The sequence below is a fragment of the Mya arenaria genome, chromosome 16 (assembly GCF_026914265.1).
Source record: "Mya arenaria isolate MELC-2E11 chromosome 16, ASM2691426v1".
Classification (NCBI taxonomy): Eukaryota; Metazoa; Mollusca; class Bivalvia; order Myida; family Myidae; genus Mya; species Mya arenaria.
Genome location: NC_069137.1, coordinates 18669684 through 18696340, shown reverse-complemented (window position 1 = coordinate 18696340; position 26657 = coordinate 18669684). Strand labels below are relative to the sequence as shown.

Sequence of the window (26657 nt, the reverse complement as noted above, 5' to 3'; positions counted from 1 at the left end):
ATCAATCAATCAATCAATCAAACAATCAATCAGTCAATTAATCAATCAGTCAATTAATCAATAAAAGGACACCCACCTGGAAAGGTATGACATCCTTTGGAAGAGATGAATATTGAAGTCTGGTAGACGGTTGCTGACTTAACTTTATTGTCCCAAGCAGCAACTGCAATTAGAAAAACATGTTGATGTTCGCACTTAAACAAAGCCTAGTATTTAGTAAAATTCAACATTCAGCCTGTTGGCTGGGGTAACATATCTAAATCCTCAAATGGATGATCAGCGAAACACGAATTGCATAACGTGTCCGAGGGGGGTCTCAAGGATATCTTGACGCAACTTACCATAGCCGCCTTGCGTTTTTGTTCACAAAGTCGGCACACACAGTTCATTCTTAGTTTGCATGTTGTGTACTGAAAAGTTCCAGCTTTTAATGACACTCTTCAATAAACCTATCCATGAATTAAAACAAATTAACAAATAACTAGCAGGTATTAAATGAAAATAATGTCATTTTTACCTGAATTATTGATAAATACAACTTTTATTGCATCAAACTGGATAAAATATCAGAAAAAAGTGTCCTGTTCCAAAAAGTCAGGTTTTGAAGTTGCAGACAATAGTCCAAAGACCAAGAATTAAAGTGTTCAGACAGGTGCAGGCAATTCTTAAAAATATTGTCAAAATTGTAAAATTTAAATAAAACTAAAAGTATACAAACCTTGGTTAAATCCTTTCAGAAACTAGGTGCCTATACCCTTAGAAACTTTTGTGAGAAATTTCATTACTGTACACTGCATATAAGCTGTGTTATTCCAAAATCTGGTTTTCACTTCTAGGTCACGGTCCATAACAAAATTGTCCTTCTTGTTATATATATATATATATATATATATATATATATATATATATATATATATATATATATCTACTTAGGGCATTAAGGTGACCGTATATTTTTTACGGCATTAAGGAGACAATTTGTATATTTTTTGTTTTATACTTTATTTTGCTTTTTTGTTGATAATTTAGTATTGAAATGATCATTTATTATGAGTACAAAATTTAGGCTTCTTAAATTAATTAACAAAAAATATACGTAATTTGCGGTCTCCTTAATAATTTGTAAGTATGTTGCAGGTTTTAAGGGGACAGGTATATATGTAGAAGGGTTTATGGAGACCAGTGTATATATAATATTATTTTTGAGGCATTAAGGGGACCATCCATATTTTATGGCATTAGGGGGACACATTATATATATTTAACTTTTGACAGTATAGGCTCCCGTAACCTTAAGAGACAACTTGGTAATAGTATTTTTTATAATTGTGTATAATAAATCCACAAACAATGACCAGTCGAAACGGGAGGACTGCAAATTTCATAGGATATTCATCGGAAATCTTTTACAGACCATCTCATTCATTAAATGCAAGTCAGATTCAGTCACTTGGTCTCTGTACCGTTTGATAAACAAAATATATAATGACCAGGGGCGGATCCAGGAATTCTCGTTAGAAGGGGGCGTTACTTAGGGGCGTTTGCAGGAGGATTGAGGGTTACTCAATCAAGTAATTTTTAACAATTTGTAGTCGGAAATGATGCATTATGTGTGTATATTATTATTTTCTTCTCATATATTGACACAAAAAGTAAACTTGGACGATTTTAGAGGGAGCGCACGCCAACTGCACCCCTTCTCAATCCACTAGTGAATGGTGACATAATATTTGATATAGTATGGTTAAATATAACTTTCAGTTGAATTATATAGAAACTGTAAATGCTAAATACAAGTTCTGTGCTTGTAAAAAACAATAAAAGTTTCGTCTGCACACGAATGTGTCTGTTAACGCTTGAACAGTTATATAGCTCATGATTAAAGAACATTGTTCATTGGGTTCATTGTGACCCATGGAAGTTTTTTTTTATTAAATTCCAACTTCCCCTTAAATTTTACTTGCCTAAAAGTTTAACCTAAGTCAATCAGGGGCCATAACTTGTATTAAGGATATGGAGTTATGTAACCTCATTGGCTTATGGTCCTGAACAATTGTGTGAAGTATTAAGTCAGTTTAATGAAGGGTATAGAACGCCTTAACCAATAGGCTACGGAGACGGTTTTAATGCATGTACTCAATTGCAGATTCAGGGGGTGTTGGGGGGGGGATCGGTCCCAGCGCGCGCGCCGCCCCCACCCCTTTAAATCGTCCGTTTATAATACGTTCTCAGTCAACATCGGGAAAAATACAATATTAAGATTAAATTTGCTCTATTTCGGACTATAAATGAGGGGAGTCTAACCCCCACCTGGGTCCAACATTTTAAGCCATTCAATTTCTGTTCTGAGGGAGGGGCGGATGTGGAAAGATTAAGCCCATGAGTTTCACGTACCCCTTCTTAAGTCAATTCCTGGATCTGCCACTGATATCTGTAATCGGATTTTTGTTTTATAATGTTATAGTTCCTTTAAACAGTTTAAACCTTTTATGGCATCAAAATAAACAGACGCATGTTCAGTAAAAACATACTCTGTATACAACGTTCTCGTATATTTTTCCTCGTAATGCATCTGAAAACACTTACATGTATATTTATTTTACTCCTTGGTACTGAAACTGCCGAAATAATAGTAACCAGGTTGATTTTCTTTTATACTTCAATTGCATTTTTAAAAAACAGATTAAAGTATTAAAAATTGATCTTGTTCAAGTTGGGAGCAAGCACATGTGGGTGCAGATAACACATAGAATCAAAAACGGATCGCTTATCCACTCGCCCACAGGGACTCATACTAAGGTGTTGAATATTTTAACCTTAATGGAAGTTATTGGTTTATCACGTGATTATGTCAATCAACTGATTGTGCAACAGCCTTTTGTTGAATCGGGTTAGTAACGCATTTCAAAATTTTGGACTTCAAAGACTATATTTTAGCACATATCAACATTTATTGAAGGGTTTCAGCCATCAATAGCTTGGCTTTAACACTTCGTTTGATTCGCCATACTTTATTTCGTAATAACAATCTATAAAATCCAAGTAAAAGATGCATTTTCAAAACACTTAACGCTTCGCTTATATTCACTCAAAAACTCATGTTCGAAAGATTTAAAAAAAGTATGTCATAATCATATCCTCTTTGGCGGCTGAGTTTCTTAATATTTAAATCTCTTATAAATTTGCCAAATAAAATTCAACATGGGTAAACAATTATAAAAAATAACGTATTTTATGTATTGCAACATATTTATAAAAAGATAAAGTCAATTGAATCAAATGAACATTTTCAATGTACTTTCTTTCTCGCGGAAAGTGGACATTTCATCTTACTCCAACAAATGTGGGGTATGGTTGATTCTCTTCGTGACTGAAATCAACTTTTTTAAACACTTGGTGCATTTCAAATCTAGTCCATATAAACAGCCCCTTCAGATTCTTTGACGATTGCATTTCCATGGGAGATCACTGCGTATGATAAACATACAAGTGTTGTTTAGCCACACTGTGGTTTCAATTATGTCAGGGGTGTAGCTACCCCTCTATTCATGTGAATTCATAAATGTGCTGGGGGGTTCAGGGGCGTGCCCCCTCAGAAAATTTTGAAAACCATGGTGCAATCTAGTGCATTCTGGGCGTTCCGATGTGCATTATTTAGTACTGGAAAATAACCAGTTTTAGATTCATGTAGTCAAGTTCGCATACTGCAACTTTGGTTGATTTTTTTGTCAGAATCATGTGGATTCAGCCACGTATTCACGTATAGGCGGCTACACGCCTGTATGATGTGCATATGAATGTATAATTTGGTTTAAATGATGCATCCTTAATGTAACACCTCCTTGCTGCTACACCAATAGAAACTTCATGTGATGTTAATAGTAAAAGAACTAGCACTGACGTTCCCATTTTTGACTGAGTCATTTAAATAATAGATAACAAATTACAAGATAAACAAATTTGTTTTCACTTCTTAAATGAATTATATAAAAACATTGTACAAAGATATCATGACACTTTTAAACAATAAGTATGGTTGTCAATTAAACAGTATGCTAGCTTTAAAGATTTAGGCAAACCATTGGAATTTTACAGCGGTCTTAAAAGGTGTATTTAAAGCTGCAATCTCACCGATTGATCGTTTTGACTACTGGTACTCTTTTATTGTTTGTCTATAAATGGAGTATTTTTTGCAGAAATGTCTAGACCCAATTTGAAGTGATATTAGACTGCTGAAAAAAGATCATATTGCAGTTCATCATATTTATGTTAAAAAAATGATGTTTTATGACTAAAAGCATTACGAACAATGACTAAAAACATTACGAACAATTTAATGTAAATGAACTTTTCGGCAGTTTTACCAAACATTTTTGATTGGTTCTATCGTGAATTATCTAATATGACTGAATTAAAGGAATGATAACCAAATCAGCCGATTTTGAGACAAGTTTGTGTCTAAACTGACAATCTGTAAGAGTGCAGCTTTAAGTGTTGATCTAAAGCTTCATATACACATTGTTATATTGTCAATAACTGTTTAAAAGGTCTCATGTACTAAATAAGATAATAATTTTCATAATATCTAAAATTGATTAAAATAAATAAAGTACCATTATACCTATTTCTTAATAGTGCCGTTTCTCATCTGACAATACCATTCAAAGCCATCATTTCAACTAAGAATTTATTTTTAACTTTCAACTTTTCTATAGCATATGCAACAAAATATACCAAAAATACAAGCCATGAACAATATGATTGTTCAACTTGCATTATCTTTGACCTTTTGATATGACCATTTTCCAGTTTTGTCTATTTGTAAGTTGTGCCCTGAAGAATAAAGTATGACTGTATGAATCAAAAACAAGCAATAAAAACACTAAAAATATGCCCCAATCCCTGTAATTTCTAATACAGTAGTAAAATCAAGCAATTAAACATTTAGAGCTGCACTCTCACAGATATACCGTTTCCACAACTTTTTTTGTCTTGGAATGAGCAAGTTTTGGCGTAATTATCTGCAAACCAATGATAAAAGATTGCTGACAAAAGATCCGATCGCAGATTTCATATTTCCGTTCGAAAATTAATATTTACTAACGGTTTAAGAAAAGTGCATAAAAAACATCAATGTTTTAACTTAAATAGAAAAATCTGGGATTTAATTTTTCGCAAAAATTGGATGGTTCCAATCCAAGACATAAAATGAAAAAGGTTGTCAAAACATCCAAAGTGTGAGAGTGCAGCTTTAACGTTTGAAAGTGTTTGCCTCGTGCTCCTAAACAGGGTTTAATTATATCATATGCCCAGTGGGCTTGTCCCTGTATATTTGATTGTATGATTGCAGTAATGGATACTGGTCTAATTATCTTCTGACAATTTTTCACCAATTTTAAAGAATGAGAAAACACATATTAAGCTCATATAACACTGTACAATTTAATCTCATTCATTAGGTTGAGAAAAATTCCCTAAAAATATTAATTGTGGAGACATATCTTATTTAAATACATACAGGAAATGGCGACATCATTTACCCTTTAGTATGAAAAAGGCAGTTTCCTGATATTTGAATAGCGGTTTTTTATTTAAGCATCTCAATTCATAGTATGTTTACGATTGTTTTCAAAATAGATTCACACTCTTGATAAACTTCTTTTCCTAGTTTCAACTTTTGAGACTTTTTGATGAGCCTGCACCTTCCCCCTCTTATGCAGTGGCTTCAAGCAATAAAGCTACCAGCTCAAGTTGCACAGCTGGTGAACAAGACTGCTGGTAGTCGGCAAACTGCACACTTGATGCCATGATAAATCATGTCCATCGACTTCCAGAATGAAGAAATGACAGCAGCACAGAATTGATTTCAATTGGACCTCTCTGTACTTTCATCACCTTGTTGTAGTCAAAGACTATGTCTTAGTGTGCAGTGCGGGATCTTGAGAAGCTTTCTGCTCGTCTGATGAAGTACGTTTGGCAGATTGTGACACTCCTATCTACTCATATGGCTAGACACCTGTGATCTATGTCTTCTTGTGTGTGCCCAACCATCACCTGAAGAGAATTTAGAGGAAGTTAGTGCTTGATTACAAGTCAATGTGACAAAACAAGGTCTTTCATTTATGCCACCAAGAACTAGTATTCCAAGTTTCATAACTCGTATGTTAACTCAAAGCAATTGAGCAGAAACTGTTTGGTAATTAATTTTAAGTCACTGCTTCCACTTATACTGCAAGTAATATTGAACGTGAACCGCCTGACCCAAATGCAATTCTAAATAATTTTTATGTGCAGAAACCTTAATCCTATTGACACAAAAGTAATCCAATTGTATGTCTTCACAAAACATTCTACAACAATATTTGTCAATTTAACTCAAAGATTGATTATTGTTTTTTAGTCAGACAAACACAGAGATGGCCCTATATCGCTCACTTGAATTGAGAAAGGATTCTAACTTAGTTATTGTTTGGACACTTACTGAACACTTTTGGTCTGACTTTATAATGCAGCTGGTGAAAATATTAAAAGTCCCTTAATAATGGGCTTACAAAAACATAAAAAAATGTATTTGTTTAAAAATTACAAAGGGCCATAACTCTTACAATATTTAAGTTTGTATTGAGCAGAATAAAAGGCTTTGACTAAAATACAACCTTAAAGCTATATTTACAAGTAAAACAAAAAAATCTACAAATATGTTTTTAGTATCTGGTTTTTGAGAGTGAATGATCAGAAGAAAACATCACACATTCACAATCATATTAAATAATAATTTAGTTTTTTTTAAAATTATATTATATTTCAAAAACACTGCAAAAGACAAGACACTTACGTTTCAATTTCTTGATTTAATACAGTGATGATTATCAATTCTTATGAAGGGAGATGGGTCTTTTTTACACTCTAACCAGTGCAACTTGCATGTTCTTAGTTGCTCAGTTATTACCTTTCTTAAAATTCTCCTCTTGATCTGAGCCACGCCAAAATGATGGGAGATGCTTTTGTTTTTCCATCAGAATGTATAGCACCTCTGTGTTTCTGTTTGTCTCCTGAAATAGTAAAAGTTTATTAATAATAATAACAATAATAATAATCAGTGACTTTTATTGAAATTATTTTCACCGATTGTGCCTTGCACATTGGGGAACAAAGTTGACTTCTGAGGAGAAGATTTTTCCATTTAGACATATAGCAAAAAAATAGCTCCGCACCCTGGAGCATTGTTTTTTTATGAATCAATATCCAGTGAAGAAAATTCATACAGGGTATTGAAACATATTTTGCTTCAAATGAAGACTTTTACCAAAGTTTGATTGAGAGTTTAGTTTCACATCGACAAGTCTTTACAGGTCTATTAAAGCTGCACTCTCACAGATTGAACATTTTGAAAAAGGTTATATTTTTTATCTTGGAATGAACCAATGTATGCGAAAATGATGACAAAACAATGTCTTTGAATTCCCGTCAAACATGTCCGAACCAAATTCAAACTATGGATAATCACTGTCATTCACAATGAAATTCAGGACTTCTTGCCCAGTATATATACCCTTACTTTAAGCAGAAGGCAAATTAAAACAAACACACTTGTCCGATATTTAATCAAACTTTAAATGGTAGTAGGATTGTCATTTGTTCACGTAATTTTCAAGAATCAGGAAGTGGGGAACATTATAAAGCCATTTAACGATACAAACAAGACGATTTTCTATTGAATGTACAATAGTAGTACCGGGGCAATATGCAAATAGTTATTATCTCAAGAAAAGGACATCAAGACCTGTTCATTTACCAGTAGCATCTGACAGTCAATAATGGTTCTGAGTTTAAAGAGCATAATTTCCATTTTATTGTTTGTTTAATCATTATATATTTAACACCAGTTGTGAAGAAGGAGTTATCATTATATAAGATTATATTATCTGGCAGTGGTTGAAAATGTAAAGTGAGACCAGTTTTTTACCTGTTATTGAACAAACTGTTATGTTGGCAGGACTGTCCTCCTCAGCAATGCAAAGAACAGCAATGACTGGCTGGCACTCTGTAAAATGGCGATTAAAACATTTTGTCCAATTAAAACTGTCCCTTTCTAAACAATCCATCAGCAATATATATAAATGAGCTGCGCCATGTGGAAATGTATCTTGGGAAGTTTCCATTCCATGTAATGATGTCATAAAGATGAGCAGAAGACATTACTTACAATGCAGTAAAAGTTCTTACTTTAACAGTAAAGATATCTTTTTTTGAGAAAATTTATCAAAGTGAGCTCTTTTATGTCATGTTTCTAAGTCTTGTACACATCTATGTTACATATATAAATAATAAACAGGAATAAAATGAGGAGTTGTGTACACACTTATTCCTCTTTATGTACTGTGTAACTCAAGAAAAACAATCCATAATACTAGTAAATCTCTAGAATTCCCTTACTTTTCTCGCTGTACAAAAATGAATGAGGAGTTGCAAACAAGCAGGGCCATAAAACTTTTGCAATTTAAACTGTACCGCAACAGCAATTTAAAGACAGTGATACTCATTGATGGAATAGGCACTTAGACAGCTACATTTTCTGAGAAATGGTGATCAGACTAAATTCTCCAGAGATAATTTATAGATTTATTTGAAATAAAGAACATGTTGCAGTGTTTGTGTTAAACTTGTTACTTATCCCTGATTTAACACAATCATTACCTTCAAAATGGTGATAAAATAAAAACAAATATACCTTATTAAACACTGTTTACTATCACATCTGTACCCCCCCCCCTTCTTACATACTTAAGCAGCTGTTACCAAAGTAAAGAATGAAAGGTCAAGGCCAATTATAAACCATGAACCATGAGAATCCTGTTTACTAATTTGATTTTAAATCACCCAAAAGGCTTTCTACACATAATGGTTCCTTAATTTAAATCTAGTCTCCAAAGGTGTCACAGTTGTGATTTCATTGAAAGACTTGAGATACGTTATTTAAAAAAATGACGAAAGGAAAGCTTAAACGCAGAAGTCTGGCCGGGTATATGAGCCAGGAAATAAATACGCAAAAGCTCACCATGCTGCTAAGGAGTCTTATATAATTCCCGGCCCCAGTTCAGCTGGAGATGTTGATTCCACACGGCTGGAAAACCGGCCCAGTGCACCCAAGCTTCACCATCGGCAGTATCTGCAAGAGGAGGGTGTAAATCTGGGAAAACGCATTTATAATCAATTTGCGAAAGTTCTTATCCGTCATAAGTAGTGAACATGTATGTGGCTTATAGAACATCTGAAATTAAGTTTAATGAAGGAGACAAAGTTCGGTCTGGGATCTAAACCTGGATTTTGATGCTGAAATTGTAAGGGCCGAATTCAGAACATCCACTCTCACTCACACTCCAACCACATTCCCGTAAGGGACACTCAAATGATCACTTGAGTGGAATATGGGGAGTGACACTCAAGTGATCTGTTCGTATTCACACGCCTTGCTAACACTCCACTTCATCAAGTGAGCAATACAGTATATAATTATAATAAATGTTTACATGAGCATATCGGATTATCTGTTTGACTATGGTGATGTTTACATTATACATTGTAAACATATGTTTATTTGAGATTTGAGTACCTTATTGTTAGTTATGGCAACAAACAAATGATAATAAGTGTTATTCTGAAACTGAAATTTACATTTTAAAACAATTGGTTAATAAAAATAAACGTTTTGGGTTGTAAATAACTGTTGCAAAATACGTTTAAATGCATGTTTTCTGTTGTCGTTGTTGTTGCTGTTTTAAATATGTAGCCGTTTTCCATTGTATCACGTAATTTAAATATGTATTCATATATAATCTTGCATTGTTTGCATAATCTACAATTATTTTAGCATTGTTTTAGAAGAAAACTCATATAAAAATGCTCTGAAGTAGAAAACAATTTAAGGCCGCTAATGTATGACTAAAAACATTGATTTATCATATTTCCCATTTAAACCATTGAACCTTGAAATAGATAACAAATTCAGGCCGCTAGTCTGCCAACCTCACGCCGCTAGGCCGCTAACTTGATGCCGCTAAGATGCTAACTTCACGTACCTTTAGCTGCCTGTCTTTGCAGCCATTGATGAATTGCAAACATCAACATTGCTGGGGGTTCAAGATCATTGCGAAACAAAACAAATATATGATAGGCGCATCCTTTTGAATTTGTTTTGTTTATAGATGGCCACGTTATTGAATGAACATGTACTTCAATGGATTATCCCACTCTCTTAAATATTGTCTGGGAACGAGCATGTCCCTTATTTGTTCCAAATATTTGATATATTTAATCTTTTCTACTTGCCATGTACTGTTTTCACATACACTCATTCAATTCCTATTCAAAACCAATCCTCGAGGGCGGTTCAAGTGGCCTAGCCGAGCACTCACAAATGTCCCACTCACGCAAAACACTTGAGTCTCACTCACACCTGTGAATACGGATATACCTTTCACTCGAAAATATCTCGACCGTTATGTGATTACAGAGGATTAACTCATTGAGTGTGAGTGAGAGTGATTGTTCTGAATTCGGCCCTATGTTTTATTCAAATGATGTATAAACTTACTTGAGTACAGAGATATCTTGAAGTCTAGATTTATCGCTTACCTGAAGTTCGTAGGGCTACAATTGAGAGCTTTTCTGTAAATTGCAGGAACTGTCCCCATTAGGTGATTGGTGGTACCACTCTGCATTTCTTATCCACACAAAACACAGTGTATCTGAAAATGACAGAGAATGGCCATGCACTTATGAAAGCTATGCTAGAAATAAGCCGTTATGAGTGTATCAGATGACATTTCCACACAGAAATTGTGAGGCATCCAATACAGCAGTACTGACATCAATGACGAAAACATATATATCTGTCATGGAGCTATGCTGGTTCTGTGGCGTCAAAACCACTGCAACTGGGCAATTCACTAGAAACATCTTTTCAGAAAAAAGAAACAACCAATACTGGGTAGCCTTTGTCACCCAGTGAACAGCCAGAGCATCTAGTTACTTTGAGCATCTATTTACTTAGAAGTAGCCACATTAAGATCTCAAATTAACAAAAAAGTGTATCCGTAAGCTTTCAAATACTGAACGAAGTGCAACTTTGAGGGGGGCTGCGAGCAAATATTGTCAAGGGCAGAAATCTCGCAGAAGTTTGAAAAAGATTATGCAAAGCTCTAGCTTGATGATTTTGGCCCAATTTCAAATTGTTACTCAGTAACACGCGGCATAAATTTAATCTAACATCAATATAGTTACACAGGAAAATAAGAAATAGCTTTAAACTCTCTAACATTCATGGCAGAGTGTCTGATGACGGTCCAGTATGCCAACCAGGACGGAGAATATGTGAAGCAAGCACATACACACCTTTACAGCCCAACATTTGGTTATGGTTTCACAGTTATTCATTTACACAAACTCACAATCAATCAATCAATCAATCAATCAATCAATCAATCAATCAATCAATCAATCAATCAATCAATGCACACCCACCTGGAAAGGTACAACATCCTTTGGAAGAGATGAATCTTGCAGTCTGGTAGACGGTTGCTGACTTAACTTTATTGTCCCAAGCAGCAACTGCAATTAGATAAACATGTTGATGTTCGCACTAAAACAAAGTTTAGTATTGAGTAAAATTAAACATGCAGCCTGTTGGCTGGGGTAACATATCTAAATCCCCAAATGGATGATCTGATCCCAACAGATCAGCAAAACACAAATTGTATTGCGTGTCCGGGGGGGGGGGGTCCCAAGGATATCTTGACGCAACTAACCAAAGCCGCCTTGCGTTTTTGTTCACAAAGCCGGCACACACAGTTCATTCTCAGTTTGCATGTTGTGTACTGAAAAGTTCCAGCTTTCCATGACACTCGCAATAAACCTATCCAGGAATTAAAACAAATTAACAAATAACTACCAGGTAATTATGGAAATATAAATGTCATTTTTTACTTGATTGATAAATACAACTTATATTGCAGTCAAACTGGATAAAATATCAGAAAAATGTGTCCTGTTCCAAAAAGTGTGTTTTGAAGTTGCAGACAATAGTCCAAAGACCAAGAATTTAGTGTTTAGACAGGAGCAGGCAAATCTTAAAAAAATGTCAAAATTTTAATAAAACTAAAATTGTACAAACCTAAAATAAATCATGTGTACACTTGAAAATACATACAAGGATACAATGTACACATAATCAAACGCTACCTGAGAGAATCATTTTTTTTCAAGAACTACTTGAAGGGGTACTGTGACCCGCAAGCATTTCGTTGTGGGCGGACACCTTTAAACCTCTTTCCCACACATTAATTAAACACATCTTATGTTTTGTCAGTCCCGGTTTTGATGACCAGTATAAATCTAAAAGCAGTTTTTCTGCCAATATTTACCCAAATGATTTGGATGAATGCTTAACAAGAAAGTGCAGTGTACACAATCAAATAAAGTATTTAGTGTTCCAGAAATAACGAGCAATCTGAAATCTGACCCCTTACATTCCTTAAATATTCACAAAGAGTTAAGTTCAAATTTAAGCAACAAATATCACATTCAAGCAGAATAATTTCAAGCAAAAATGAGCAAGAAAATAGAAACCAACTGAATTGTATTTTCAAATGTTCCATCCGTGTTTGTTTGTTATCTTTTTATGATTCAAATGGTAACAAATGGTGCAAATGTGAGAAGCTCTGAAGAAGAAAACTGATATTTTAATAGAAATAGTGATGAAATCACTGACATTATGTTTACTTAGCATCTAAAGCAACAGACCAACCAGACCTACCAGTATGCTAATCTATATTTAACTGCTAAATTTTAAAAACCCTAAACATACAGATAAGATCTGTGGCGCTGTTGTTAACATTGTGTGATTAAAATGCATATATTTTTGTTGGTGATTTGTTTAAATCCAAGATTTGTTTTCAGAAGATCAGCAATAATGTATTTTCTTTGTCTCAATGAAAAATGTAATGTTCATGTTCATAAGCGCTGTTTTATCTGAGAATTTCCCTTGGTGTGAACCGCTTACTGTGTCCAAGTTATCCAAGCTGGATCTAAGACATTACTACAATATGGGCAATTTGCTCTGCCATTTTTATAGATAATTGTGTATTCCAAAGGTATTCATTTGGTACATTGAACTCACAACAATATTTGAACTCATGACGTCCAGCACCGCTGTCAGATTATCTAATCCAACCACTATGCCATTGCATGCTCTTTACTGAACGAAAGATAAATGAATACTCACAATTTTGAACAGTATTTCTTTGGTCACAGATAGCAACCTTTTAACCCCACTTAAACCTGTCTTTCCTATTTGGCAAACAGAGAATTTTTAGAAAATTTGTTATCTGATGATCCTGTAAATTTTGTGTGGATAGACTAAATACTATTCGAATTTAGTAAATCAAAACTAACATTTTGGGTTTATTCAGTGTAGACCCTAAAATATCAATTTTGATTTATAAGTATGTAGGTTTGTTCAAAAGCTCAGTACAGTTTACTTGTTAAGTTATCCGATTTCTGTAAATAAATGTTACTAAACTTGACTATAAAATACTGTAGGGGGGCGTGTCGTAAAGTTAAGAAAAAATCCAAATAATGCAACAGTCAATTGCAGCATGGGCCCCCAAGGTCCTGCTAATAGCGGGGACTTTGACTTTCGGTCCAGCCAATCCCAGGTAAAATTCCCGCTCTGCACAGACAAACAGCTGGTAAAAGCCTTGTCAAATGAATTATGGTCATTTCGTAACCACTTATTGTTGGTCATTTCGTAACCATTGTGTTAGTCAATTTGTAACCGTTAAGAAATCGAATGGTCATATCTTAACCGTTGACTCCTATAATTATGAGGAATTAATTTAATACCATTTGAATTTACAAAATAAGTTTACTGTAAGTATAAAACATAAAAATAACAACATAAACAAAGTTAAATCTAGTAGTTGTATTCCTTCTTTATTCCTAATAGTTTAGTGCGATTTGCCAATAAACTCTTGAAACTATGACAAATAGAAACATTCACACTAGCTATTTTTTTATGTTGCGAAGGAAATATTATAAGTAGGCTGAATATTAAATGTAATAATTTTTTAATTCATAGATTTTCTACCATTGAGAGGAATTGTGACCTTAAGCCAATATTTTTTAAATATATAGACCATATAACTTTAGAATTTCAATTTTTTTTAAATTGCATAGAAGTATTGTAAAATGTAGTGAGTTTGCCGAATGAGAGTATGCGCTTTTTATATGCTTATTGTATTAAAAATGTGCCGATGTGTTTAATTTTGTATCTTGTTATTGGAAATTAATACATTGGAAACTCACTAAACCGGAGTAAGTTTACTCAATATATTAACTGAGTTAACTTTTAAAGGCTTTTGTCCTCTAGGGACAGTTCAATTCACCGACTTTTAGACGGAGGTTGAGACATGATTAAAGCACTTGCAAAAGTGATAAGCATAATTAAACATTTCTGCGTTTTTATAACCATCTTTTTTCCAAGTCTTGAAATAAAACAACTCTCGTAATTGAATGCTTGTTTAGTATGTTTGATAGTTTAATTAAAGCACCGCTCTAATTTGATTCAATCATAGAAGTCTTTAGATAAAACAACCCTTCAAAATGATCACTAAAAAACCGTTTCTAGTTCTTTATTTTCTGCAACAAACAAATAAATGTTTTAATCAATTTTCTTTTCACAAGTTTGATTATCGTTTGATTATCGCGCGACAGTCAATCCACAGCGCAATCATCATTATCGATTATCGTGTTAACACAACATCACAGGTGTAATATTTAACGACGTACCGGCTGTCAAAACAAAGTGACACACGATTCGCGAATTCCTAATACACAGAATTATTTTGACATGTTTGAACAAAACGTCCGGTTTCGTGAGGTAAAATTACGTTGACAACTAACAAATTTTCTCGATTTTTTTGTCCGGTATCCGGAATTCCGGGGTTCCGGTTTTGTGGAGATCCGGTTTAGTGAATTTCCACTGTACCATAACTAATAATTTTAGGCTGTTTTTTGTCGGTTTCGGATATAAAGTATGCAGAATATGGATCAATTGAGAAAAGAACAGAACAAAATTTTGTTCGTTTTAAACAATTCGAACAAATATTGTCAATGAAATAGGTCAAGAATGATCCTTTATGTAAACGTAATTTTACTCAAAAATACATCACGATCAGTCTTAAATTATTGTTTATAAGTAAGCAAAATGTAAGAAAATAATTAACATATTTTGGTAGTATAACAAATCATTTCTAATTTAGCATTGGCTTGTTACTAGTGAGAATTTGAGTAATGTCTCCCAATAAGTGTCTCGGTTACTGTGCCATATACATCCACGTTCGAACAATACACTTAACGAGGTGCTAAGTGTACTATTTATCACCTTGTTAAATGGTGGTAACCATATGAGCAATTGATTTCTTGACGGTTACGAATTGACTAACAAAATGGTTACGAAATAACCAAGATTCAGCAGTTACGAAATGGTAAGGTTACGAAATGACCAGATCCCCGTCAAATGCCCCTGGGGACATCCTAGGTTAGGCCCATTCCCAGTTTTCAGCGCAAAAACAATAACACCGCATTCACTCAGCACTGCTGGTCCACCTGGAACGTAAAAACATGGCCCATTTCCCCTGCTATCCCTGGTATAAACAAGACCTGCCTGGGGGCCATGGTTACAATTGACTGGTGCATAACTGTGGCAGAATAAGGGAAATATTTTATTGTTGCATTTATTATCAAATATGAGCATTTAAGACACATGCAAAAAGCCACAATACGAATTGGTGATAGTGTTCGTTCTGTTCTGCTATTCAAAGGTGATGAGAATGACTAATGACATGACATTGACAAACAAAATGTAAGGCATTTGTATCATTTCGTCTTTTATTTATTAAAATCTGAGATGTTAAGGGAGCAAATCCCTTTTTAGATTGGAACATACCAAACAATAATAAGCGACGATGTAGTGGTAAACCAAGTTTGCTAGAAATCAATCGGGTTTCTCCAAAATACCAGCAAAAATAACACCGGATGTTGATACTAGTGATTTAGTTTCGGATGAACAAAATCCGGATAAATCATTTGCTTTTCATCCAAAGGGTGGACGATTTATACTACTGTACAAAAGTCATAAAAATAAACGAAAAAAACGTTGAATATGTATTTTAAACACTTACCAAGTTACCATTCTCTTTCCGTAAGAGATGAACGCCATACTGCATAATTGCACGGAGATGGTACCACGGAGATACCCGAAAATTTCCGTTATATTCCGGAAAGTTAAATTTCTGTATACTTGAAAATTTGGATGCTGATGGTACACGAAATATCGAATTTCCTTATTTCTGTTTTTTATGGAATGAAACTTCGGGATAATATACAATAGGCTTTAAATAAAGTAAAACAAATAAAAAATGCTTAGTATATAGCTATTTTTGACCAAAATTATGATTTTTTCCCTGGTCGCCTTAATAGCTATTTTTATGGATACACAAATATACACACACAAAAGTTTAAGAATATTTTTTTTAATATTAAAGGATAATAAGATTTAAAACAATGAAATTATCTCGTAAATAAACATTCAAGCTTATCAACTTACTGTCAATGGACATTTTTATTGACATTTGATACATCAAATCTGGACTGAAAATATTAAGGAGACCAATTTTTGTCGCCTTAATCCAGCGGTCCCCGTAATGCCTAGATTAATATATATATGGTCACCTTAATATCTGTAGTAGATATATATATATATATATATATATATATATATATATATATGTAAAATCACTCCAGCTCACCACTTTATTTTGAATTTGCCGAATAGATATCAGCTATGACACTATTTTCCGACAAATTATGAACACTTAATTGTCAGTTAATTTAACACCAGAAAACCATATCAAGATAGTTTCGTTTTCTGCTATCAACATTTCTTTTCAGTCGCTATCTATAACGTACACGTGCCACAGTCATGGCCGCATCTCTGGGGTCATCTCTAAATCCATCCCCCAAAGAAAGACGTCCTTCAAAATATCATTCCAAACCACATCACTGTATTAAATGTGATATAAATTATGTGTAAACTTGAAAATACATACAAGAATACAATGTACAAATAATCAAATGCTACCTGAGAGAATCATTTTTTTTCAAGAACTACTTGAAGGGGTACTGCGACCCGGAAGCATTTTGTTGTGGGCCAACACCTTTATACCTCTTTCCCGCACATTAATTAAACACATCTTATGTTTTGTCCGTGCCGGTTTTGATGACCAGTATAAATCCAAAAGCAGTTTTTTTCTGCCAATATTTACCCAAATGATTTGGATGAATGCTTAACAAGAAAGTGCAGTGTACACAATCAAATACACATGTACAGTATTAATACACATGCACAGTATTTAGTGTTCCAGAAATAATGAGCAATCTGAAATCTGACCCCTTGCATTTCTTAAATATTCACGAAGTGTTAAGTTCTAATTTAAGCAACAATAATCACATTAAAGCAGAATAATTTCAAGCAAAAATAAACAAGAAAATAGAAACCAATTGAAATCTATTGTATTTTCAAATGTTTCATCCTTGTTTGTTTGTTATCTTTTTGTATTCAGTTTTGATTAAAATTGTTTCCCAATGTTATGATAAATGGTAAACAAATGGTGCAAATGTGAGAAGCTTTGAAGAAGAAAACTGATATTTTAATAGTAATAGTGATGAAATCACTGACATTATGTTTACTTGGCAAATGAAAAATGTAATGAACAAGTTCATAAGCGCTGTTCTATCTGAGAATTTCCCTGGGTGTGAACCGCTTACTGTGTCATAGGCTTCCTCATCACCATTGAAGTTATCCAAGCTCGATCTAAGGCATTATTACTCCAATATGAGCAATTTGCTCTGCCTTTTTTATAGATAATTGTGTATTCCAAAGGTATTATTTTGGTACATTGAACTCATGACACTATTTGAACTCCTGACGTCCAGCACCGCTGTCAGAATCAGATTTTCTAACCACTATGCCATTGCATGTTCTTTACTGAACGAACGATAAATGAATATTCGAAATTTTGAACAGTATGTTTTTGGTCACAGATAACCTTTTAACCTGTCTTCCCTATTTTGCAAAGAGATAATTTTTAGAAAAGTTGTTATCTGATGGTACTGTAAATTTTGTTTGGATAGACTAAATACAGTTCGAATTTAGCAAATCAAAACTAACATTTTGGGTTTGTTCAGTGTAGACCCTAAAATATCAATTTTGATTTATAAGTATGTAGGTCGGCTTCAATAGCTCAGTACAGTTTACTTTACTTGTTCAGTTATCCAATTTCTGTAAATAAATATTACTTAACTTGACTATAATATACTGTAAGGGGCGTGTCATAAAGTTAAGAAAAAATCCAAGTAATGCAACAGTCAATTGCAGCATGCCCCCCCCCCCAGGTCCTTCTAATAGCGGGGACTTTTAATAAACAAACTTAACATATATCTATGCATATTGGAACTATAATGGAATCCGGACCTGGTTTTCAGCTAAAGAAGATATGCCATCATATGGTAAAAAAACATGAAAGGTAATTCTACAATACGGACAAATAACATTTCTGCAAGATGTTTAAAACCATTTCAATAATTTATAATATGATAAGAAAGATTTGTAAAGGAAATAAAGATGTTCCGCAAACACTTTCGAAAAAAACAACACTAGTGTTTAAATAAGTATTTTTACAAAATTTAAACACTTTTACTTGTAAATCAAAATTAAAAGTACTGTCATGAACTACCATGAAACAGATGACCCTGATTTCGTATTTACCATTAACTCCACATGTCTTATATGTTCTTTGCCGATGAAACATATATTAAGAAAGAAAAAAAAAAACTCTTAATTATATGCACTATGTTTCAAATACTGATAATCCATCGCAACATAGTAATAAAATAAAACAAATATACAAAGCAAACACGGCGGTTTAGCAGTAAATGTGAAAGGATAAATATCTAACAAAAGCAAAACACACAACGTCACGATATGATTAACACAAGGAGGGAAAACAATATATTGAGTAACACGACTCTTACACAGAAAATAAAATAAATAAATATTGTCTTAATGGGACATATAGAGTCTTAAATAGCACGATTAGCTCGTAAATTCTATACTTGTTACTTTCTCATGTTTACATTTTTTAAACACATGCATTTCTGTCCTTACAAGATTGTTCTTGAAAGCTATAAAGATCTGCATTTTCATGTTTTTAAGACTAGAGTGTCTTTATTGTATGCAATATCTGCGTGCTGTCATTATTTAGCAATAAAAGCAATCAATTAACTGAATTACAGTAGTGTATACTTGACATGTAAATACAAACACTTACTCAACATAAATATAACATGAATGGTACATTATTTTTTATTGAAATGATATCATGGCACATGAATTATTCAACATGCTAACTTAAACTTGTACATTGATGATTTTATATAGCTAGGCTTCAATATTTTATGTTACTTGGTTACCAAACATGTTTTTGTTTACAAGTGATGATTTACAATAATTCCTTATCGGACCGAAGTGTGAACGAATGCATTGATTCATCCATTAATAAAAGGACTGTATTTTTCAAAATTAAGTTACGTTAGGAAGATATTGCATTGATATCAATTTGTTCATCTTTTGTTCAGAATATAAGGGCATTCGTGCCACAAACCAAGGGATTGTCGTTATCAAGATCAGTGAATAGGTTTGGATACCATTTCACCCTTTACTTTTAAATTCATAATTTATATTCTATTATTAAATATAGTTTGTTTATCCTATGCAATGTGCTTAATTAATGCATAAGCACAACAAACTGTATTATGGATAATATTTTGTTATGTTTCATTTACACCTATCAATATGATCTTACAACCCCCTGACAGATGACTTACGCGCTGTAATGCGAATGTAAAATTGTTATCAAATGTTATCAAATGCATTAAGAGTATTGATCTTTCAACAAATAAACTAAATGATTATTTTCTTATTTTTTCATTCAACACAATTATTCAAACAATTAAAAATGACTATTTCGATATATACACATATTTCTTTAAAACGTAAAATATCACTTACCTGGTCATGTCCGAATGCGTCCTGAAAAGTGAATAATGCATGTACAATAGTCAAGACGATCTAACAATCTGAAAGATGGCTAGTGCATTGTAATGCGTAAAATATATGAAATTATAAAATGCATTAAGAATATTGAATTTTCAGAAATCAACACCAAATAAATATACATGTTTTTTATAATCATTTCAAGCGAATCAATATTAATACGACACATTAAACGTATGTAATTTGAATGTAAAGATCACTTACGACCTCACGTCTTCCGGTATTCTGCTGAAACATTACACAATCAATCATTAGATGTTGTAATAATATTCAATATAGTAAGATGAACATTGGATGCGAAACTTAATCAACCATATCATTGAAATATCACTGTCGTGATCTTCATAATAACTTTTTACGTTATATCTATCGATATCATCCTTACAATCATAAGAAGCAGTAGCAGCGCCATAAAAAAACATAGTCATAACCATAGTTATCCTGACTTCGAACTCAATGAAACACTATGTTTGTGGCAATTGTTTCATACATATAAATATACCACCATTGTTTATAAACTTTTATTTAACGTATACGTTTGTGTTTGCAAACCATCAAACATGTCCAATGGTCACTACGAACCGGGGATATATTTGTGTCCGAAATTAACCCATCATATGGCATCTTTAAAACCAAGGGATTGTCGTTATCAAGATCAATGAATTGGTTTGGGTACCATTTCACCTTTTACTTTTAAATTCATAATTTATATTCTATTATTAAATATAGTTTGTTTATCCTATGCAATGTGCTTAATTAATGCATAAGCACAACAAACTGTATTATGGATAATATTTTCTTATGTTTCATTTACACCTATCAATACGATCTTACAACCCCCTGACAGATGACTTACGCGCTGTAATGCGAATGTAAAATTGTTATCAAATGTTATCAAATGCATTAAGAGTATTGATCTTTCAACAAATAAACTAAATGATTATTTTTTTTTATTTTCATTCAACACAATTATTCAAACAATTAAAAATGATTATTTCGATATATACACATTTTTTTGAAGCGTAAAATATCACTTACTTTATCACTGGTACCGATTTACTCCTGAAAAGTGAATATTGCATGTACAATAGTCAAGACGATCTAACAACCTTTAAGATGGCTAATGCGTTGTTATGAGTAACATAAATAATACTATAAAATACATTAAGAATATAACAAGCAGTAGCAACGTCATAAAAACAAACCATAGTAAAAACAATAGTTATCCTTACATCGTCATCAATATATGTGTGTGGCCATTGCTCGTACATATCAATATACCACCATTTTTTTATAAACTTTTATTCAACGTTTACGTTTGTGTTTGCAAACCATAAAACATGTCCAATTGTCACTACGAACCGAGACAAATTTGTGTCCGAAATTAACCCATCATATTGCATCTATAAAAGGAATGCTTACTTAAAGAAAATTACACAAAATGTTTTTAAACAAATTGCCATCTACACATGGTCAAAGTAAGATTCAGCACCACATTAGTGTCTTAGATGGAATGTTCAGACGTCTGCATAGTTCATGTACTAGTTAGGTTTTAAACTGTTGGCTATTTTTTCTGGACCATATTTAATCGTTACTGTTCAAAAGGTCTACGTATTTGTATGTACATGACTTGAGTGGGCTAAACTGTATGTATTAAACTTTCGGAATGAAAAAAAAACAACACTAAAGATGTCTCCTCATCTATGATAGCAATTATTTTTATGAAGTCTTTAGTACATGTATTTACATGTCAGATTTAACATGCATTCACTTTCTTACGTCAGAAACATTGACCGATTAATGCACAGAATAGGAAACATATACAACATAAGTGAGTTAGTAAGTAAAGTGATTATATTTTTATGGAGAAGTTTCATTGTTCGTTTTTTCTAACATGTGTAACTACGGCGAGCCGTTTTTCCGCCCATTGTTACCTCTAGCTGAGTGTGAAGCCATATCCTTTTAAAACATAAAGACATTCATGATTTAGGACAAGTTTTATTCAACTGCATACGAAGTCTGTTTTGCGTACGTAGTTCGTATAAAGTACATTAGACAGTTAAGCCGTTTTATTTATTTATTTTCGAACGAACAAGCACCTGTTTTTCGTAGATCTACGAAACATTTTACGAAAGGTCCCAGGAAGGCGTACTTACTTCGTAGACTCAAGATTGGCCGCCACCTCAAATTAACTATTTCAAAGAGGCGATCTTTCATTTATTTTGACGAATTTTTATCAAAACCAACTGCCAATTCTACAATAGAAGGCAATTCTAAGGAATCTGCTAACCGTAAGTAAATTTAATATTCCGTTACGATGCTATTCTTAACTAAATTTTCAGGGGACGCAACCTCGCGCTATCTATCAAAATGTGTTATAAAACAAATTGCACTTATTTCGAGGCATTGCATGAGTTATTTTTGTGAATACGACACTTGCATACTAGACTGAAATACTATCCACCAGTCATACACGGGGTTTCTGAATCTATGTTTTGAGTAAAACAGTGAAAAATAGACTGTTTGTGTTAATTTCATATGTCAGTTTATTTGTCAAAGATTTATATCATTTTTCCTAAAGCAGATTGCAAGATTATCTAGGAACAAAAACCTGCTGTCTTTTATCTTCATATCACTCATAGTATTGGCTTCAGGAATTTTAAATCAAAATTGAAGCTAAGGATGCGGAGCAGAGTCTTAAAGTATCATTTATGGTCTGAATTAGGAAAATTGTTTGTGCCGAACTACATTTTATTTTTTCATATTTATCGCCATTCCGAAAAGAGTGCGGCTAGTAACGGGCATTTGACTGGGGACTCCCTGCTTGCAGGTTGCGTGCTATATTACCTTAGCTAACATGCCAATATAACTCAAAATACTTTAAGCTTTCATGTGAATTGTTCGACCAGCTGTGCCACATTTTTATTGATAAATTTATTTGCAAACTGTCTGATATGTGTGTTTAGGACTGTAACACACTCATTAACGGTATTCTATTTGTACCGTAAACCGATTTTTTTAAAGTGGGATATTTTCAAATCCTGAACCCCACGACTGATTAAAAACTTGAACTCAAGCAACGGCTTTGTTAAAATAGAAACCACCTTGTAGTTAAGGAAATATGTTTACCATATTTAGAACTTCAATAAGAACACATACTGTTTACATATAACTTATTTGCATTTTATCACAGCTCGTCACATGTATCCAAGATGCGGATCTGATTCTTTTACAGAATTCAAATTTTCGGGATGGGCAACTTAATTTCCGAATTTCTTGTTTTAATGTGTTATTTTCAATAACATGTAAGATACTTAAAAACACCACAAGTGCTGATCGCGAGTAAGGTATATATACAGTCCGTTTGTAGCATTTTATTTAACCAAATCTCAATTTAAAATAAAACCATTCAAGCTTATCATGCATATAGTTTGATCCGCATTATATAATTGATGTATTAATGATGTGCACCACATATGAAATCACTGGACACATGTACTTATGCTAATAATTTTTGCTACGCTTTAAAGCTGCACTCTCACAGATTGAACATTTTGGCAATATTTTTTTTTTGTCATAGAACAAGTACACTTTTGTCAAAATGCATTGAATGGAGTGATTTAAGACTGATGATAAAACACAGACAGCAGGTTTTCATATTTAAGTTCCATAATTAATTTTTAATGCCTTTCTCAAAACATTAATTTGCGAACAAAAATATGAGAAACTGTTATCTTTAGTCTACAGGATTTTAGCACCAGTTTTCAGAATATTGGTGTGGTATATGTATACAAAACCAAGAAGACAGAATATGTTAATATGTTCCTGGTCAATTCCTAACCGGATCAACATTGGGCGTATGAAGGCAACATGATACCGCTGTAGCTCCAGCTTATTGATAGTAAGTCAACCTGACATGGTAATGATCCCGGACAATTATTATAGTAGTATTAATAAGCTCGCCTAGCCAGTAATAATGAACAAATAGCAGTTATACAGCGATGATTAAACGCCTGTTTTTTAACATGTTTCGGATTAGTTAACGACTGTTCCCATTAGTTCCAAAACTGACTTTTGCTTTATCCGATCTTTGATATCGTTTCAAAACCTGCAAATAAGAATACACGAATGCCCTCAGTCGTGTTGTTCTTTGCCTATTTCGTAATGGACACATACAATATATATATATACAATATAACATCGTATATATATAAAATATTGTTATAAATCTTCACTATAGACTTACAATGTATTGCTAAATTTTATGTCCCTAGCATTTTGGTGTAACGTCAGCCTTTCATCTTGATTTATATCCAAAATGACTTACCTCGTAAGGTACAACCAAAACCTCCAAATTACACTTACACTGTGATTTAAACGTGCCTTCATACACCCGAAGGTGATCCGGAATGAAATTGAAAAGGACCATATTATTTTGAACATCATTATTTCGTTCTTATTCATTCAGTATGCAAAAACAGTGCTGCAACTATTCTGACCTCCCGCTGAGACAATAATTGTTAAAGATAAGATATCTTTTAACAAAAATTGACATATGTTAATGTTGCTAAAACACAAACGGTCAGTTAAACAAGTTATGATAATCTAAGGAAATACCATTAAGGTATTTGAACATAACTGTGGAATATTACAATTCCGTATGAGTTAAAACATAGTATCCTACATCATTCATCTGAAGACTGTGGAACATGAGTAAAGGAGATCATGTTAAGTAGTAAAATACGCAGGAAGAGCTTGGCAATGAGCTAATATCTGATAAACCATTCTGCGTGCTGTTATTATTTAGCAATAAAAGCAATCAATTAACTGAATTACAGTAGTGTATACTTGACATGTAAATACAAACACTTACTCAACATAAATATAACATGAATGGTACATTATTTTTTATTGAAATGATTTCATGGCACATGAATTATTCAACATGTTAACTTAAACTTGTACATTGATGATTTTATATAGCTAGGCTTCAATATTTTATGTTACTTGGTTACCAAACATGTTTTTGTTTACAAGTGATGATTTACAATAATTCCTCATCGGACCGAAGTGTGAACGAATGCATTGAATCATCCGTTAATAAAGGACTGTATTTTTCAAAATTAAGTTACGTTAGGAAGATATTGCATTGATATCAATTTGTTCATCTTTTGTTCAGAATATAAGGGCATTCGTGACACAAACCAAGGGATTGTCGTTATCAAGATCAGTGTATTGGTTCAGGTACCATTTCACCCTTTACTTTTAAATCCATAATTTATATTCTATTATTAAATATAGTTTGTTTATCCTATGCAATGTGCTTAATTAATGCATAAGCACAACAAACTGTATTATGGATAATATTTTCTTATGTTTCATTTACACCTATCAATACGATCTTACAACCCCCTGACAGATGACTTACGCGCTGTAATGCGAATGTAAAATTGTTATCAAATGTTATCAAATGCATTAAGAGTATTGATCTTTCAACAAATAAACTAAATGATTATTTTCTTATTTTCATTCAACACAATTATTCAAACAATTAAAAATGATTATTTCGATATATACACATATTTCTTTGAAACGTAAAATATCACTTACCTGGTCATGTCCGAAAGCGTCCTGAAAAGTGAATAATGCATGTACAATAGTCAAGACGATCTAACAATCTGAAAGATGGCTAGTGCATTGTAATGCGTACAATATATGAAATTATAAAATGCATTAAGAATATTGAATTTTCAGAAATCAACACCAAATAAATATACATGTTTTTTATAATCCCTGTTTCTTATAGTCACTACGAACCGAGACAAATTTGTGTCCGAAATTAACCCATCATATTGCATCTATAAAAGGAATGCTTACTTAAAGAAAATTACACAAAATGTTTTTCAACAAATTGCCATCTACACATGGTCAAAGTAAGATTCAGCACCACATTAGTGTCTTAGATGGAATGTTCAGACGTCTGCATAGTTCATGTACTAGTTAGGTTTTAAACTGTTGGCTATTTTTTCTGGACCATACTTAATCGTTACTGTTCAAAAGGTCTACGTATTTGTATGCACATGACTTGAGTGGGCTAAACTGTATGTATTAATCTTTCGGAATGAAAAAAAAAACTAAAGATGTCTCCTCATCTATGATAGCAATTATTTTTATGAAGTCTTTAGTACATGTGTTTACATGTCAGATTTAACATGCATTTACTTTCCTACGTCAGAAACATTGACCGATTAATGCACAGAATAGGAAACATATACAACATAAGTGAGTTAGTAAGTAAAGTGATTATATTTTTATGAAGAAGTTTCATTGTTCGTTTTTTCTAACATGTGTAACTACGGCGAGCCGTTTTTCCGCCCATTGTTACCTCTAGCTGAGTGTGAAGCCATATCCTTTTAAAACATAA

General features: G+C 33.0%; 1 long non-coding RNA gene across 2 annotated transcripts; it reads right to left on the bottom strand.

Moving 5' to 3' along the window:
* Positions 1 to 4334: 4334 nt before the first annotated feature.
* Positions 4335 to 16555, bottom strand: LOC128222661 (uncharacterized). 2 transcript variants are annotated; one of them, XR_008259196.1, is made up of 7 exons: positions 16242 to 16555; positions 11524 to 11610; positions 10636 to 10748; positions 9059 to 9169; positions 7967 to 8044; positions 6950 to 7052; positions 4335 to 6054 (listed from the first exon to the last, which is right to left on the bottom strand). It is a non-coding gene; the product is annotated as an uncharacterized LOC128222661 (long non-coding RNA). The 2 variants fall into 2 exon arrangements; XR_008259195.1 differs by lacking the exon at positions 16242 to 16555 and adding an exon at positions 16007 to 16087.
* Between the last annotated feature and the right edge of the window lie 10102 nt (positions 16556 to 26657).